The 13,918-nt window shown below is 49.0% G+C and overlaps 1 protein-coding gene across 2 annotated transcripts in view; it reads left to right on the plus strand.

Annotated features, from left to right (window-relative positions):
- Window positions 1-13,918, plus strand: part of TRABD2B (TraB domain containing 2B) — a 237,065-nt gene that overhangs the window by 88,734 nt on the left and 134,413 nt on the right. The window lies entirely within an intron of this gene.

A 13,918-nucleotide genomic window follows, 5' to 3' on the forward strand; every position in this document is an offset into this window, starting at 1 on the left:
CAAAACAGATTAGCACACTACCTTGCACAGTTGAAGTGGGAATTAGAACGTGTCCACATGTATTTAATAGATGTCAGTTATTATCAAGAGCATGCCTAGCAAAAAGAATGGCAGGAGCCAAGGTCAGGTGGTGACTAACCGCACAGGCCACTCAGGAGGCTGGCCTGGAAAGCGGAAAGTCAAGAACAGCAGGAGCTCGGCAGAAGCTTTTGCTGGAGGTTCCTGGAGGTTTGAAAGACCTTCCTGATGTCTAGCCCTTGTCAGCCATCCTAGATTCATGCACTGAAGCTCTGTAAAGGAAGTCTGCTATGTCTTCTGGGAGCTGCAGTTCAGACAGACTGTCCTGAGGAGCAGTCGGAAGGGCCTCAGGGGGCAGGTGTTCCAGAATGCTGGAACTGCCTCCTCCCAAAACCATCTCTGTACATGGTATGAGGAGCCAGGGCCCTCCATGGCCTGCTGCCTCCCAGTTGGGACACTGATGGGACTTGTATGCCTGGCTGAGCTGGCTCCTTGGCCATTGTGGGTTGAAGAAAAGGCCAGCGAGGCTTGGAGGAGAAAGAGCTGCAGACAGAATGGAGGAAGGAAAAGGGACAGAGGAGGTGGCAAGAGACAGGAAATGGGAGTGAGGGAGAGGCACAGAAGGGAGAGAATAGGAGCCTGTGCAGACTGGGTAGTCCCAGGCACCAGGTCTGTCCATGGAATTTATCTAACCCTTGCATCAACTCTGGAGGTGGGGTAGGAAGCCCATTTTACAGATGAGGAAGCTGAGGCCCAGAGGACTTCTTGATAGGCCTGAGTTCTCCCAATCAATTATCTGATTGCAAAATTTTTCCTCTTTTTAAAAAACAAACCATACTAGTATGTATTGTTATATAGTATGTAATCATCATAAAAGGCATAAACAAAAAAATTATAAAATTCCACCGTCTGGTGGGATACCCACTGTTAACATTTGATGTATATCCTTCTAGACATTTCCCTTTGCAAGTCTGTGTCTCTCTCTATATGTGCATATACATGAATACATAGTTATAAAAATGGGATTATTATTATACATACTCTTCAGAAACTTCCTGTATTCAGTTCACCATATATCATGAACATCTTCCCACTACAGGTAAATACATATCCATGGTCTCATTTCTAATGGCCACAGACCACATTTAGGTCATTTCCAGGTTTCCACCGTTTCATGGGAGAGAACACTTCTCAGGTTACTTTTTAATGAGAAAAGAAAAGAAATACAGAAAATTTGGAGGAAGAGAGGAGGCAAAAACTTCACCTAGTCCCTCTCTTTGTTCCACCCACAACCAGGTACCTCAATTTGCCTTCCCAAGTGAGTTCTACGACATTGTGATGCCAGTGAATCCTGCAGTTAACATTATTGCTAGAAAGACAGTTAAAGCTCAGTTCTTTCAATCAGTTATTACACAGAAGGGAGGCAGGTCAAAGGAAATATTGTGAGGGTTTTCCTACCAATTTGACTTCTAGAATCAGGACTCCCTTCTTTTGCTTTTCTCGTGGCCTCCAGCGACCTGGGATCCTCCTCCTTTAGATGGTTAAAGAGTGAGAACAAACATGAATGTACCCAGCAACTGGCTTCTCCCTCCTGACATGGCATAATGGAGAAAGCACCAGGCCCAAAAGTCATACAAACCAGGTTCTAATCCCAGTTCCCCTCCCTATTTACAGGGCAACCTCAAGCCCTAACTCATGTTGGAGCCTCAGTTTCCTCATCTATTAAATGGAAGGAACACAGGCAACATGAAAGATACCTGGTAGGTGCAGGATACAGAATAGATACTCAACAAATACTTTTTGATATTATATCATTTCCTGTTCTCAGAAGTTTTCTTTAAGAGAGATGGGCCCACCTGTTCTTGCTTTAATATCTCCATTATTCAGTGGCTTGAGGAGAGCTAGAAAACCAAATTCAATGACCATGACTCTCTTGTAAAAAGCCATGTTAGTAGCCCAGCCCGACTAATGAACAAATCCCTGGTCATGAAAGAAAGTGTTTCTGATAAGCATGAAAGTGTATTTGTGAAGGCAGCCTGGGGCCCGCAGCCCCAGCTGCTGGAGCTTATAGCATCTTTGCCTGAATAGCCACACTTTTGTGCCTGGAAAATGTGTGTTATTGGAGCCAGACTCCCCCCTCCCTTCCCTCCCCACGCCAGCGGCCGGCTAGTGCTCGCACGGGCTGCCTGTCATGTGCAGGCAGGAGACCGCCAAGCCTATTCCAGGGAGCAGGCCATCACTGTCCAGGGAAGGGGCTGAAACTGGGCAGGCACTGTGTTTTCCAACATTGTGCCTATTGCCGGAGGGGGACCGACAGCACAAGGGATTGGTGTTGGCAGGTCCCCCTGCTAAGCTTCTGGCTGCCCTCAAGAGCCAGGCCAACGGACTTGTGTTTTCTTTGCTGCATTATTAAGCTGTCTTTTGCTTTTAAGGTTCCTAGACCTGTCATAATACAGGCCATCCTAGCCAAGATTCTGGGCCCCTGTTCCTTTGAACTGCAGGGGCAGCTGTGGAGAAATCCAGCTTTTCCTGTGGTGTGGTTGACAGCCGGCTGACAGCCTCCAGCCAGGCTGCTACCAAGCAGGGTTGCAGTATTACCCGTCTAGGCTTAGGGAATCAGTCTCATCCCATGGGGAGATTGGACTGAGCCCTGCTACACTCGAATCCTATCTGGGAGAATGGAGCTGAGAAGAGGGGAAGAAAGGCAACCTCAAAACTGGGATCAGAATTCCTGGGTTCTCAGAAAGGCATTATCTCGCCATGGCTAAGAGTATGGAGCTTGGTGCAAGAAAGCCTGGATTGAATCAAATGCTAACGTGAACTCACTGCTGTTGACCTTTAGTAAGTACTTTAACCTCTCTGAGCTTAAGTTTTCTCATCTGTGAAATAGGGAAAATAATAGTGTCCACTTCCTAGGGTTATCAAGACTGTAACTCATTATAAATGAGTTATGTTTCTTCAATGAGTTATTCAAAGCACGAAGCCCTGTGGCTGGTACACTGTGTGCACACCACACGATGTAGCCAATAGTGTTTTTCTTTCATGGGGCCTTAGTCAGTGCCACAGGAGGGCCATTGAAGTGGGGAGCACTCAGAAATCCTGGCTTCTGATCCCAGCTCTGCCGCAGGCCTGTGGTATGACCTTGAGCAAGTGTGTGCTATTCTCTGAGCCATTGTTTACTTGTTTCTGGGCATAAAAAAATGAGACATGGCAGGAAAGCTGGAAGACCTCTAAGCCCAGGAGTAATGTGGAGTGCTGAGGTTAAGAGCGGCAGGTGCAAGGGGTAGAGGCTGGTGAGATTCCAAATGGGAAGCAAGAACCATCAGGTAGCCCTTCCCCAGAATTAAAGGCTTGCCTTCCACTTCTCGCTCTCTCTGCAGCTGGTTCAGTATTGGGGGCCAGTGAGGTGACCCCTCCAAAATATGTATGGCTGTATTCTTTCACACCATATGCCATAGAGATTGAGGGCTGGGGACAAAAGGGAGGTAGAAAGAGAAAGAAAAGAGAGAGAGAGGGAAGGAGGCAGAGAAATAGACATACAGAGAGAGAAAAGGAGAATGTCAAGAGAGTTTACGTAGAGCAGCAGAGTGGAAGAATTGTGGCATCAGGTGCAAAGGATGTGAAATGCAGATTTCTTTTCCGAAGTGGAGGCACAGCCATGGGAGGCTGGGGACACGGATGGCTAGGGAACCATGTAGATGTAGGGTGCTAGTTTATTTCTGCTGAGTGGGATGGGGTAGGTTGCAACATGTACTTCCTGAGAACCCCAACCAGAAACAGGCCCAAAGATAAGTCTGGGTTGGGGAAACCTTCAGACACTTCCCTGTTCAGACATCTAGCTACCACTCCCTTCCCCATCCCCGGCTGCCAGGACTGCTCCTCTGGGAAGTTGGTTCTCATTGGTCCTCACGCCATAGTGGTCCCCAGGTCTTGGATCCTTTGAGAAAAATGAAGGAATGGAGTTTAAACTTAGCCACTATTTATTGAGAACCTGCTCCCCTCCAGGCATGAGCCAGATGCTTATACATGTGTTACCTCATTCCATTTGCTTTTCTTAAGCACCCCTTGTCCTGTGAATCCCTGCTTTAGCAGTCATGATTTCTCCCTCTTTCCAGTTACTTGTTCCCTGTCTCCTCTCCTCTCCCCTTTGACAATGAGCTCCCCGAAAGCAAGCTCAGCCTGTGTCTACCTTTGTGTCCTCCACAGAGAGCCCCAGGCTATGGGCTCAACATGTCAGCTGGTTTCTGTAGAATCAGAGTATGTTAACTTAAATCTGATTAATTTTTAGGGAGGCATACTGAATATAATTTAAGTGATTTGGAGCATTAGGAGTCAGCCTATATCGGGAGAGAACACAGAGGATGTTATATTTTGAAAGCAGAGTGAGGATATAATATATGGAGGGCAATGCTTAACTCAATTAGAAGAACAGTGTTAATGGTGGAATTTCTGGCATGGAGGCAAGTATGATAGAGAGGAATTGGGCTGTGAATCAACATGGCTTTCCAGGACCCTCCTCCTCTCCTGTGCTAGGCTTTGCAGGAGACAAAGGAGGCTGCATGGTCTCTCCCTTGGGAGTGCATGATCCTGTTATGAAGATGAGATTCTCTCAGGTGAAGAGTGAGAGCCCTGGGACCCTGGGCGCTTGGTTAGTGGGACTGCTCCGCTGCTGTAACACAGTAACATGGTTTCCATCAGGGGTTGAATATTTGCTCCTATAAGAGTTGCCCCATGATGGGAAAGGAACCGTCATATAAATGTCTTCACCTACTGAGTAAAATCTAGACTCCTCAATTTCTCCTGCCTGCTTCTCAGACCCCAGTGCTTTCTCCACCACACTCTGTGCTTCCCCCATCCCAGCCATTGATCATGCTATTTCCTTCTCTTTTAATGACCTCCAAGACCCTGACCTATTACCACATTCTTCCCACCCATCTTTCAAGGTTAGGTTCAGATCACTCCTCCTCCAGGAAGCCTTCCCTCATTTTCCCTCTGCAAACATCATCCCACTCTCCAAATCTCACAATCAGTGCCCTGTTACAGCTTCTTCTGCAGGCCTTATTTTAGTTTGTGCTCAAGTTAGGTTTGGAGGAAATATGTCCATCTCTTTTATTCCCCAGAATGAGCTCATGGGTTCATCACACAGGGCCTGGCCCAAAGGGTGTGCTCAGTGGGTGTGGGTCAAGGAGAGACACCTCAGAGCAGGAGGCAGAGGCAGGAGAGTGACCTGATCTGACCGAACTGGAGCAGGCAGGCAGATCCTGTAGCCTGGCCTGGTGAGCCCCCAGTGCTCTAGGGGTTAATCAGGGTTACATGTGATCAATAAATATTTACTGGGTGTTAAGTTTTTAGCCTAATGCAGGATTTAGCAGCCATTCTCATTTATGGTAATGAGAGGCATTGCCACCCTGGGGGATTTGGAAAGGAAACTCCTCCACCTGCGTGCAGTCTGGGTTCAGAACTGCACTGACTCTAACTGCCTCTGCCCAGGAAGCCCTGTGGTAGTGGGGCTTCAGCTTTGCCTTCCCTTCCAACTATTTTCTCAGGGTCTCAAGGCTTGACTCCACCCCGCAGGAAACTCCCACTGCCTCCCTCCCTCTCTACTCACACAATCTTCACCCCATCTCTGTGCCTGGCTCTGCTGGGCCCTGGGGGCATAGACACAGCGCAGACAAAGCTCCTTCTCCTCAAGGAGCCCCTGCTCTGAAAATGATTCCCAACCCTTTTTCTTATGTACTACCTCACAGTGAGGTCTTCACACCAAGACCCTGAGGCACAGCTGGGCAGTAGGAGAGGCACAGCTGGGTCTCTGTGAATGGCAAGGCATAGGGGATGGTTGGAAGCCCCTAGGCAGAGGGGTGTCAGAAGCCCTCTGACGTAGGGTGTGCAGAAGTTGCAGGTGGAGGGGGTGTATAGAAGCCCCAAGGCAATTTGATGTACACTCTCAAGGGTACCCTCCAACAGACGTCACCAGTCTAGAAGCTGAGACAGACACATAAATAAGCAACACTGTGCACAGTGAGTGCCATGACCAGAGGAAGCCCAAGAGCTCTGAGGGACAGGAGGAGGCATCTCACTCAGCCTTGGGAACACTCCTCCAGGGAGGTGACTCTTGAATGGCTTCATGAACCCAGACAGAGAAGAGGGGAATGACTTTCCAGGCAGAAGGGGCCGTGAGGCATGAAAAAATCTGGCATGTTTAAGATACCAGGATGAATTTATGACTAGACCTGTGCTGTCCAATATGATAGCTACTAGTCACATGTGGCTATTTAATTAAAATTAAACAACATTAAAATTATATTCCTCAGTCTCAATAGCCACATTTCAGGTGCTCAACAGCCACATGTACTTAAGAATGTCCATCATCAAGCCAGGCAGGGTGGCTCATACCTGTAATGCCAGCACCTTGGGGGGCCAAGGTGGGAGGATGGCTTGAGGCCAGGAGTTCAAGACCAGCCTGGGCAACATGGTAAGACCCCATCTCTATAAAAAATTAACTGGGCATAGTGGTGTAACCCTGTAGTCCTAGCTACTGAAGAGGATATGGGAGAAGGATCACTTGAGCCCAGGAGTTCAAAGCTGCAGTGAGCTGTGATCGTGCCACTGCACTGCAGCCTGGGTGTCAGAGCAAGACCTTGTCTCTTAAAGAAAGAATTTCCTTCCACAGGAAGTTGAGTTGCCCAGTGCTGGCCTTAGAGTATAGAGCCACTGTGGATCCTAAAGAGCCTGAGGACTCTGGACTCCTTCTCGTGGGTCTCAGTTCTTCTCTGGACCCCCTGTTTGCCCATCTACTTGGCAGTCACCCTGGGAACTCAGAGGCTTCTCTTTCATCCCACCATTTTATCAACATCTATTGTGCCCCTGGTTTTCAAGAGAGGCACATGCCTGAGAACTTGGTTATGGGAGAAGGGTTAGAAGCCTCCTCAGAACCGCAAGCCATGAGGTTCCAAGGGTCCTGTGAGAAAGCAGTGAGCACAGCACACGTGTAAACTCTTGGTAAAGACCAGTCAGGGCCCACCAGGGAAGATGCACCTTGTGGGAGGCTTGGTCAAAATATTTGGCCGTTCATGAACAGTAGACACTGGGGCAACCATGAGGGGCTGGCCAGTTCAAGATTGTACTGGGGGAGTGGGCAGAAGAGTGGGTGGAGGGATCAGGAGGAGACTTACCAGGACAGTAGCTGCCTGTTTCTAGGGCACCCTGTGGCTCCTTGCCCCACAGATGAGTTTCTTCCTCTTCTGTGCTCAGTTTCAATGTCATCTCCTCTGTGAGGCCTTCTCTGATTGCTCAAGGAGCCCCAACTGCCCCTCATCCTGGATTTTCACATGACGCTTGTCCCACAGACTGCCAACGTGCCTGTCCCCCTAACTAGACCCTGGGCTTCTTTGAGGACACAGACCTGCCTGGTTAATTATGCTGTTCCGTTAGCCTGAACCACTCTTCTCCAGAAGTCTGCCCCCATGGCTGTAATCAATCTATATCAGTGTTACTTCTTATGTACCTGTTGCTTCCATTAGACCATGAACTCCTTGAGTGCAGGGGCTACGTCTTGTTCAGCTCTCTAAATACCTGAGTGAATGAGTGAAGTCAGGGAGGTGGAGGCTGTTGAATAGCAGCTGGCCTGGAGGCAGACAGAATCAGGAAAGGTGCTGGGAGGGGTGGAGGGGTGAAAGCAGGCTGTCCATGCCCCCTGCCGCTGAGCCATGCTGGCTGAGCAAGAGCTTCCCTGTGGTCCCACCTGAGCAGACTTCGCTAGGAAGGGAGACTCCTTCTTGTGGACTCTGTTTCCTCTGTGAGATGGCTGTTCTTCCCTGCTGATTGCTGCAGAGAAGATAATGGCAGATCCCTTTATTTCTTGGGCTGGCCTCCAGGCAGAAGGACTTGTTCCAAGTGCCACTTGGTGACTTTTGCAAATTGTTCCTGACAGCCCTGCAGAAGGCCAGGCCATCTGCCTTACCCTTTTGCAGGGCGGCAGGGGCTGAGAGGAGAGATATTAGGTTTCCACTTTAGCCAGTACTTTGATGTTCAAAGCTGTTTAATATTCATTAAACCAGTCCTTCAGTTGTAATTGCAGTCATTACCCTCCCTTTTATGATTGTCTGTAAATGTTATGGGACAGACGGGCACAGCTAACCTAATGATGGAGGGTTTTGATGATAGATAAAAGGTTGAATAGAACCCCTTCAAATCCGTCTCCTTACTCCTTGGTGCCCACTCCCAGCCCTTTCTGCTTTCTTTCTCTCTTAAAAGATGGTGCTTGGATTGAGAGAGCAGGATGGCCCTCCAATAGTGTCATGGCTAGTTAATTTTACCAAGACAAAAATGCTGTCCTGTGGTCTCAGACTGAACCCAAAATCACACACACAACTAGGCCTTGGCATCAGGTGAGGCACAGAGCCCCGACCCTGGCCATAGTTAGAGCACTTAGCTGACACCAAGAAAAGGAAACTAGGTTTTTACTTTGTTCCTTTAGCAAACATAGAAATTTTGGACAGGTTTGGCCATCAGAGATAACAGTGCTCTTGCTCTTTGGAGGGGTGGGGGCCTCTTGGAGGAAATACACAGGCTTGTGTATTTGGCATCAGACTTCACTTTTAGGTGCTCCCACTTTCTAGCTGCATGACCTTGGCAATGACTGAAACTCTACAGTGTTCAGTTCCTTCATCTATTAAAGATAAGATAATTATACAACCTACAGGTAGAGTTGGTGTGAAGATCCCACTAAATAACAGTCACTAAGTACCCAACAGAGTGCCTGGCAGGTGGCACTTGCTCGGTTCCTGCCAACTCATGGCTTTAGCACCCTCTCCTGAAGTCATGTGAGAGCAAGTGGGCCCTGCCTTAGGAACCCTAAACCCAAATGGGGAGAGTCTTGTGGGCTGGCCAGGTCCTGCCTCTCCAGCCCAATCTTCCAACAGTCCCTCCAACAACAGTCTGCCAACAGCACCCTCTTCTGACCTCCTCCCCCTCACCTCCTCAGTCTGGCAGGTGAGTTCTCTGGGAAGCAAACTCTGAGGTGGTTTCCATGTGTATTTATTAGGGAGGTCCTTGGGGGTGGGAGGAGGAAACAAATGGAGCAGAGGGAGAAGTCAAGCTGAGATGCAGGCTCAAGCACTTTCCACAGGGAAACTTAGATCTGAAATAGCTGGCTGTGCCTTTACATACCTGCCTTTATTCCTCATTGGATTGACTCTCATTGGATATGGGTCACGCATTGAAGGGCCCAACTTTGATCAAGGAGGCTCTGCAACTGGGGCAAAAGAGACTGACAGTGCAAGGCTGCACTCTGACAGCACTGACAGCAGCTGGGGCAACAAGTCCTTCATTAACATGGGACCTGGGGGCTGCATCACCCTGTCCACCACAACCAGGGCTCATTATCATTTCCAAGAGCTTCCCTTGGAATGCTGTATCTACCCACCACACACACCACCATCACCACCACTACTGCACAAACACACAAAGCTTACCAAAATCCTTTTTCTTCTTCAAAATGTTCTAATAGTACCTCCTCCAGAAAGCCTTCCCTGGTTTCCCCGACTTTGAAAGATTGCATCTCTCACTGCTCCCAAGATTCATGGGCAGAGTGCCACGTAGGCAGATATCCTCTTATCAGACAGCAGTTTTCCAGAGGTGGCATTGTATGTAATGGAGTGGGCCACAGCAGTGTCCCAGTGGCCTTGCAGGGCCTTGTTTCAGGGGACCAAAGCACCAGAAGGGGCTGAACCAGAAGCGCTGGCAGGTCCTTCTTGCCCTACTGGTCTGTGATTCTCTAGGTCCCACTCTGGGTGGCCCACTCCTCCAGGTGTGCATGAGCACCTTAGAGAACAGGGCCTGGGCCTTCTCCATGTCTGTAGGAGGTTATTGAGGGCACTCCACTTGCAGAGACCAACATGCATGCCAAGATCTGTGGGGCAAGCAGAAGATCATGCCCTGTGCACATAAGAACCCCCACCTGGAGTGGAAGTCAGATGGAAACAAGAGGACACAGCCCAGTGGACAAATGCAGAGACAGAAGGATATGTAAGATGAGCCCTTATGGGCCCAGGCCAGGGTCTCACATCCAGAAAGACTCAGTGGGCACTTGCTGAGGAAAAATATGGATGTAAGGCCTTCTCCAACAGCAAAAGGATACATGTAGGTGGTGAAGGCCGTGAAGACTGAATGCATGAATGAATGAATGAATGAATGAATGAATGAATGAGTGAATGAGTCAATGGAGGAATAAGCAATTTAAAGAAATCCACAACTGAGTAGAGTAGATCTCTAATCTCTCATCCAAAACCCTTGAAGCCACATTTGTTTCAGAATTCAGAATTCAGAATTTTTTGGATGTTAGATGGCAAAATATGCTATATATCCATACATCATTTAACACCCCATTGTGGCCTGGAGCAGCATTCTTAATCAAATATATTAACATTTGTGCAGCAAAACATGAATATTCACAAAAAGTGGGAGAAATCAAGGCATATAGCCTTGGATACGTTCAGGTCAAGTTACCAAAGACATTCTTCAGAGCGTTTTGGATTTCAGAGTTGTGGATAAGGGAGTTAGAGCTCATATGACCATCAGGGTTCTTTCTGGCTTCAAAAAAGTCCCCTTGAAGATGCAGAGCCCCTAACTTGCTCTTGACTGTGCCCACCCAGTGCCTCCCTGGCTTCCCTCCAGAGCCTAAGCTGCGCCTTAGCTCCCTGGGTCTCTCCTTTTCTGTGTGTTTTTCTTTCCTGGCCTCCAGGCAAACCTCTGCCATCCTGAGTCAGTCAAATGGGAGTCTCAGAGCAGGTCTGTTCACACATCATTAGCATCTTAATGGCACCTAAGTGAGAGGGCAGTGACTTTTATCAGAGGGAGAGCCAGAGCAGCCAGGGCTCAAAGATTGGGGTGGAGGCCTCTGGGAATGGGGGAGGTTGTGACTGTTTTTCTTGCCATTGTTAGGGCTCAGGGTTCCAGCGCCTTCATAGCCCCCTCCACATTCCTCACCAGTAGCTTACCTGCCTGCTTTTATGCCTGGCTTCTTCCCTTCCTCCATCTGCTCATTCATTCATCTAACAAAAATGTTCTGAGCCAGTATTCTGTGCCACCCAACAACCTGTGTTGTTGGAGTGATTATCAATGAATTGGGACAGTGTAGATACTGAAGGAAAATTCTTATAGGATAAAAGTAACTTCCAGTTATTTTTTTCTTGTATCAGGTAAATAGCTAGCACTTCTGTTTGTATAGGATGCTATCCTTTGCAAGGGATTTTTGCACATGTTAGTTTAATCCTTACCAATAATCAACCCTGTAAAAAAGATATGGTCAGTTCCAGCTTAAGAATACAGAAGCTCAGAGAGGTAGAGTAGGTCGGCTGCTACCTACTCTACCTCTCTGGCCCATTGGGTACCTGCTCTCTAGCTGGGCAGGGGCAGGTCAGATTGTATATGTGTGTATGTGTGTGTGTACACGTGTGTGGTGCAAATGAGGGGTAGGGAGGAAACTGATTGAGCTGTGATAAGGACAAGTATGTACTTAGGAAGAAAAGTGGTGAATACAGGATCTGAGATATGGTGGCCCTACCTTGCCTTTTAAAAGAAGAGCTATTTCTTCCTCAGATGCAATTCACCTTTTATCAAAACTCACATCAAAAATCTTCCATCTTTCCAGCTGCCCTCCAGGGTCCTCCCCCTCTGGAAGAGCCTGTTTTCTGGACACACCTCTGAGCCTGTCTGCTTCTTGGCTCAGTGAACTTCTCCTCATCCATCAGGGCCATTCTGCAGGTAACTCCTTCTATGGCCACCTAGGAAGTGCTGTACAGCAGCCTACAAGGCCCAAAATGATCAGCTGCCCCCAGCTCGCTTCCTCTCTGATCATCTCCTACCTCCCCTCCAGCCACATTGGCTTCCTTTTGCTGTTTCTGGGACATGCCAGGCATGATCTTGTCTCAGGGTCTTTGCTCTCCCTCATCTCTTGTGTGTCTTTATTCAAATGTCACCTTCTCAATGACTGCTCTGTTTAAAACTGCAGCCTAGTGCACCTGTCCCCTGTTCCTGCTCCACTTTCTCCTTTCCCGTAACACTTCCTGTCATCTAACATGTTATATAATTTACTTGCTATGTTTTTTGTTTATTGGTCATCTTACCCTATCACATACAATACCTTGTGAGATCCAGGAGAGCAGGGATTTGGGCCTGTTGCATGCCGAATATCCCACATACTGAGAACAGTGCTCAACATATACTAGGGGCTCAGTATATATGTGTTAGGGAGAGAAAGAGAGAGAGCCTACTATGTGCAACTACTTTTACTGACACTATCTTGCTTAATCCTCATAACACATCTTTTAGATGAGTTGTCATGATCCCCACTTTTCAGATGAGGAAACTGATGCCAAGGGATTTGGAGTTTCTTGCCCAAGAAGTGGCAGTACCAGGATCAGAACCCAGGCCAATCTGAATCTAGACTGTATTCCCCAGGCTGAGAGGTAGAGGTACCTCAGAGAGGGTGAGCTCAGCTCGTGGGCAGATCACACATAGCCTGGCAAGCCTAGTTCCCCAAGCCTGCCTGATTTTAGTGACGCACAGACTGGGCTTCTGTGCCCACTCTTGCTATAACATCTTTGGGAAGCAGATCCTAATATCTGAGGCCTTTTCCATCCCCACTTCCCACCAGGGTCTCTGCTTGGGTTCCAGAGGGAGGTTTGGGCAGTAGAGGCCATGACATTTGGACCCAGGCTGTAAATAGCCAAGCCCAGGGTCTGCTTCATCAGTGTGGAGTGGGCTGTGTGGCTCTGTTGAACCCAGAGTTTCTTTGTTAGCCTTGAGCCTCCACAGCCCCATCCCTGCCTCCCTTAACCCACCCTTCTCTCTGTAACCCAAGACCCCCAAACTCCCCATCCTCTCTTCCCTCTAGGCCCTGGGCCAAGCCTCCACTGGCTTCCCTCTGCCATCCTGTGAATGTCCCTTTGTGCGGCAGCCCTGACGTGAGGTCCTTCCTGGGGAGGTGTTATTTTAATATATGGAGGGCAGTCATTGCATTTCATAAAGATAGCTTGTTTGGAGGGGCCAGCAGGGGCTGGGAGAGATCGCACTTGACAGATGCAGGGACAGCCTGTGGTTTAGGGGCTGAAGATCACAATGTGTGCCTGTAAAGCCCAGTGCTGGGCACCATGCCCCCGGCAGCCATTGCTGGAATGAGTCCTGCCACTGGGGCCAAGGCACACAGGAGCCTTCCCCACTTCACTGGTGGGGCAAGTCCCAGTGATGGAGAATATGAGCAGGCCTGGGGGAAAGCAAACACTAGTACGAGGAGGCAGGCCTGGGAGTGGGGTGGGCATGGGATCTGTGCCAGCACCATCTCTGCCCTTCCCTCCTCAGCAGCGCAACCTGAGGAAATCTCTGCCCTATGGGTCCCTTTCAGCCCAGAGGATCACCCAAGGGCTTTCTGGCACTGTCATTCCAGGAGACTTTTAATCCAGCCTCCCTAGAGTGGATGTTGAAAATAAATGAGGAGTGAACTCTGTCTCCTGCCACCTTGGGCCCTGCAGCCAAGCCAGGGAGATGGACAGGGTGACAAAGTCTGAACAGGGTTGGTTCCAGGACAGCTCTGGTTTGCTGCCGAGTAAAACACCTGGTCCTTGGGGAAGCGAGACCTGAGGGCAGCCTGACCAGCTCCTCTCCTCGACAAGGAGCCTTTCTTTAACTGTGGTGGGAGGGGGGCAGTGGGGTCCAGGCTGGGCAGTCCCAGGGCACCCACTGCCAGGCATCAAGGTTGTTGAACTTGGAAGTGTACATGCTTCCCTCCGCTCAGCAGAGCAACCCACAGCTCGCTCAGTGCTCACACAGAGTGATCAGATACAGGCTGTGCTTTATGGTAACTTCAGTGAGAAGCGGGTGTTGGGCTGGGCTTCCTGGCTGG

Source organism: Pongo abelii, chromosome 1 (assembly GCF_028885655.2).
Source record: "Pongo abelii isolate AG06213 chromosome 1, NHGRI_mPonAbe1-v2.0_pri, whole genome shotgun sequence".
Lineage (NCBI taxonomy): Eukaryota > Metazoa > Chordata > Mammalia > Primates > Hominidae > Pongo > Pongo abelii.